Here is a 4,503-nt window from a genome sequence, read left to right as displayed (position 1 = left end):
GGGGACAGGGAGGGGAATGGTTGTACCTGTGGCCTCAATTTGGAGAATAAATGTCCATTTTAAGACCAACTCAGTGTCTGTCTCCACCTACCTTAGATTGAGAAAGACGAATAGAAAGAGACTACTGTAGGAAGATGCCTCTATGTAGGGGTGTGGTTTGGCAAATGCTTACCCCCAAATTTTGGAGGAAATATTTTTCAAGAAGAATACAATGTGAACTTCGACTCATCTTCCACCTCCTGCTGGGAGATATCATCAAACACAGGAGGAGGATGCATGAGGGTTTACTAAAGCATCAGAGGTGATCTGTGGCCAGAATGAGAGTTTACTAAAGTGTCAAGTAGTTTTGTGGCCAGCGTGAGGGTTTACTAAATAAAGTGTCAGAGTTGTTTAAAATCTCCAGGAACCACATACGTAAGGAGGAGTTTACTCCCACCGCTGAATTCTCTGTGGATGTATGTCAGGTACTCATGGAAGAACAGGATGCAGGTTTTAAGACCTTAGAACGCCCACCTCCAGCTGTGCATGCATGTAGCCCTGCTCAGATGCCTACTCTAATGAATGCAGCTTTTCAACCCCTTGAGAAAACACACCATTCTCTACTTCAGGGACCTGGTGAAGAGCTCCTGGGGCTTGAGAAACAAGAAAAACTCATACCCTTGGAAGAGTGGTAAGGAACTGTCCTAGGTAAAGATCATACGCAATCTCTATTGTTAAGGAAGGACAAAGTCACTGAGAATTTGTATGTTTGGTATTTAGGAGCCCTCCCCATGTTTGAAACCAGACTAACGCTATATTAACCACTCCTGGGTGCCACCTTTAAGTGGTCAGACATTAAGCATCAAGTTAGGAGACCTGTGAAAAGCAGGCCTGAAGGTGAGGGTTGAGAAGACATCAAGGCAATCCTCCAGACACCAGCCCTCACAGAAATATGAAGATTTAGGGGAGACGCCTCAAAGCCTTGTTTGTGACTGACGCTTCCTTCCTCTGTGTGCACAACAGGCTCTAAGTATCTTCAGTGCCGTCACAGCTGGTCTGACTGAAGCTTGGGTTTGTCATGGGAGGTCTTTGGGTCTCCATCAGTTTGTAAAGATAATTTGACAAACCTGGGTAGCAATTATTTGCTTCAGGGCTTAGATTATACCCTTCTAGGCTTTTTTATTTTTATTTTATTTATTCTTTTGCTCCCAGAGTGTCTGTAATTCTGATGAGTTTGCCTTTGTAAGTAAGCGGACTCTTTTCTTTTGTCTTCTTTTAATGTTTTTTTTTTCTACTCCCCATAATCTTTTGAGATTATAATGTAATTATACCACTTCTCCCTTTCCATTCCTCCCTCCAGCTGCTTCCATATACCTCTTCTTTCTGTCTTTCAAATTCATGGCCTCTGTTTTTGTTAATTTTTGTTACATATATATATATGTATATGCACATACCTAAATGCATAAAATTAACCTGCTTTAGTCTGTGTGATAAAACTTGTATGTTTTCAGGGCTGACCATTTGGTCCTGGAGTACATCCGATTGCTGTACTCTTCCCTGGGGAAGACTGTCTCCCTGCTCTCATTATTCCTTAGTTGCCTCTTTGTTTCTAAACAATCTGGATTTATTACACAAATGGAATAAATACTTTTAGAAACAAACCACACCAGGCTTCATCTGACTCCAGCAGAGAACATCGTTCTAACAGAAAATGGGTTTCTCTCTTCCACAGTTGCAGGGCTGCTGGTCCTAAGACAGTGTAGAACCTGATATTCTCTCGTGTGTGCATTCTAGATTCTTGTGTTTGTGCATGTCTGTGTGTGCATGTGTGGCATGAACATGGATATGTATGTATGAGTGTGTGTGTGTGTGTGTGTGTGTGTGAGAGAGAGAGAGAGAGAGAGAGAGAGAGAGAGAGAGAGAGAGAGAGAGAGAGAGAATAGTAGCAGTAGAGATGGGACTGAAGAGCCTGAAGAGCCAAGAGCCTTGCCCAGACTCCTGTTGTGGCCATTCCCAGCCATGACAGTCTGCAGGAAAGACCAAGCTGGATGTAAGCCCCTGACTCAGCAGGATATGGCAGGTTGTGTGGTGCTCCCGACGTTGCTCTAATTATTGGGGATCAATTACAAGATAGCCTCCATATGGTAAGGAACCAATGAGAAGTTAGTGGGAGGGCTCTGGATCTGTCTTACTAATGAAGGGAAAAAGTGATAACCGTAGTTATGGCCCCCCCAGAAGGCCTCCAAATGTAGCAACCTTCCCACAGCTGCCACTGGCTAATCCATCACCCCAGCCAATAGGTGTACCAATCCTGAGACTGTTATTAGGCAGCTTGCTGATCCCAGGATGCCCGCCTTGCCCAATCTCAATATATGTTTTGTTCTCGTGCCGCCTGGGTTGTCTCCTACTCCACCTGCCATGTCAGATGGACGAGGGACCTACGTTTGAACTCACAATTAAAAGATTCCTTGCTTTTGAATTGGATCTGGTTTCTTGGTGGTTGGGGGTTTGGACTCCTGGTACAGCAGAACCATGATAAATAAGGAATAGATCCTTAAAGAGATGAGATAATAGAACATCTTGAGGACCCCACTGACCCAAGGCTTTCTCTGAGGCCCTGATGTATGGAGAAGAAACAGTTCTTTGAACTGACTGGTTTGGTGTGTTATCTTAATATACACTAGAGTCATCAGACAGGAAGGAGCCTCAGTTGAGAAAATGCCTCCATGAGATCCAGCTGTAAGGCCTCTCTCAATTAGTGATCAATTGAGGAGGGCCCAGCCTATGGTGGGTGGTGCCGTCTCTGATCTGTTGGTCCTGGGTTCTATAAGAAAGCAGGCTGAGCAAGTCAGGAAAAGCAAACCAGTCAGTAGCTCCCCTCCATGGTCTCTGCATCAGCTCCTGCCTCCAGCTTCCAGCCCTGCTTGAGTTCCTGTCCTGACTTTCTCCAGTGATGGACTGTGACCCGGAAGTGCAAGACAAATAGACCCTTCTCTTCCCGATTCGTTTCTTCCTCATTCTCTTTCATTCTGGCAATAGAAACCTGAGCTAAGACACTCTCTAAATCAGGGGCATGTTTGGCAGAGTCAGTAATCGCCTGAATCCAAGGGTTTAGGAGCTTTTCCCCGAGGCTGTCAAGCAGGAGCATGAACACAGTTACTTCTCTAAACCCAGGAATACGCTGAGCAGAGCCAGTAATGTTCTGGAGCCAGGCCTTCAGGGGAGGCGTGGCTTCGGATCCTGGGAACCCAGCCCTTCCCACTACACAAGGCTATAGTTATCAGTCCCAAGGCTGCTGTGTGTTCGGTCTGTAAAGACTTTGAGATACCCCGTGTTCCTCTTATGCAACATTGCTTGATTAACTTTCAGTGGACGTCCTCCTATTTTATGACAGTTTCTGCTGGCTCTGTCCCATTTCTCGCCTAGGAATAATACTTAAGATGTGTACTTCTTGATAAACTTGCTTGGCATAAGCTATAGCTTATGTAAGGCCTCCTGGGCCCACCTTATTTAGGTCCTTAACTCTGACCCCCGGAACATTCTCCATAGGACCCTGTCACTCAAGAACGATCTGATGGTCCAGCTCAGGAACCCGCATGACATGAAAGCACAGGGGTTAACTAGTTGGGAGGATAATGAGGACATGGAAGAGGGGACTGTGAGGACAGAGTGGAAGAAGGATGAAAAAAATATATAATGATGTAGTTATGAAAATGCCAGATGAAATCTACTTTCTTTTTAATTAATTTATATTTTTAAATCAATCTTTTCTTGTTTTAAATGCCTATGCCAGTTCCCACTCCTTCCCCTCATCCTGCCCCCCCACCTCCTCCCACCCCGCTCCCCATCCACTCCTCAGAGAGGGTAAGCCCAGCAAAGTCTGACACATCATTTTGAGGCAGGGCGAAGCCCCTTCCCTATACTTAGACTGATCAAGATATCCCTCCAAAAAAAAATGGGCTCCGAAAAGCCAGTTCAAGCACTTAGGGATAAATCCTGGTCCTGCTGCAAGTGACCCCACAGACTGCCCAAGCCACCCAACTGTCACCCGCACAGCTGTCAGAGGGCCTAGTTGGGTCCTATGCAGGTTCCCCCGCTATCATTCCATGAGCTCCCACTAGCCCCAGGTCAGCTGTTTCTGTGGGTATCCCCATCATGGTCTTGACCCCTTTACTCATATTATCACCCCTCCTCTCTACAACTGAACTCTGGAAGCTCAGCCCAGTGCTTAGCTGTGGATCTGTGCACCGGCTCCCATCAGTTACTGTATGAAGGTTCTATGATGACAATTAAGGTGGTCATCCATCTGATTACAGGGGAAAGCCAGTCCACACATCCTCTCCACTATTGCTTAGGGTCCTAGCTAGGGTCATTGTTGCAGATTCTTGGGAATTTCTCTGGTGCCAAGTTTCACGACGGCACCACAACGGCTCCCACAATCAAGGTCTCTCTTTCCTTGCTCTCCCCCTCTATCCTTCCCCATCCTGAGCATTCCATTCCCTCATGTTCTCTACTTTCTACAGA

The sequence above is a fragment of the Alexandromys fortis genome, unplaced genomic scaffold (genome assembly GCF_014885135.2).
Source record: "Alexandromys fortis isolate MF-2015 unplaced genomic scaffold, M_Fortis_MF-2015_v1.1 scaffold_1, whole genome shotgun sequence".
Taxonomy (NCBI): Eukaryota; Metazoa; Chordata; class Mammalia; order Rodentia; family Cricetidae; genus Alexandromys; species Alexandromys fortis.
This window is presented reverse-complemented; position numbering follows the sequence as displayed.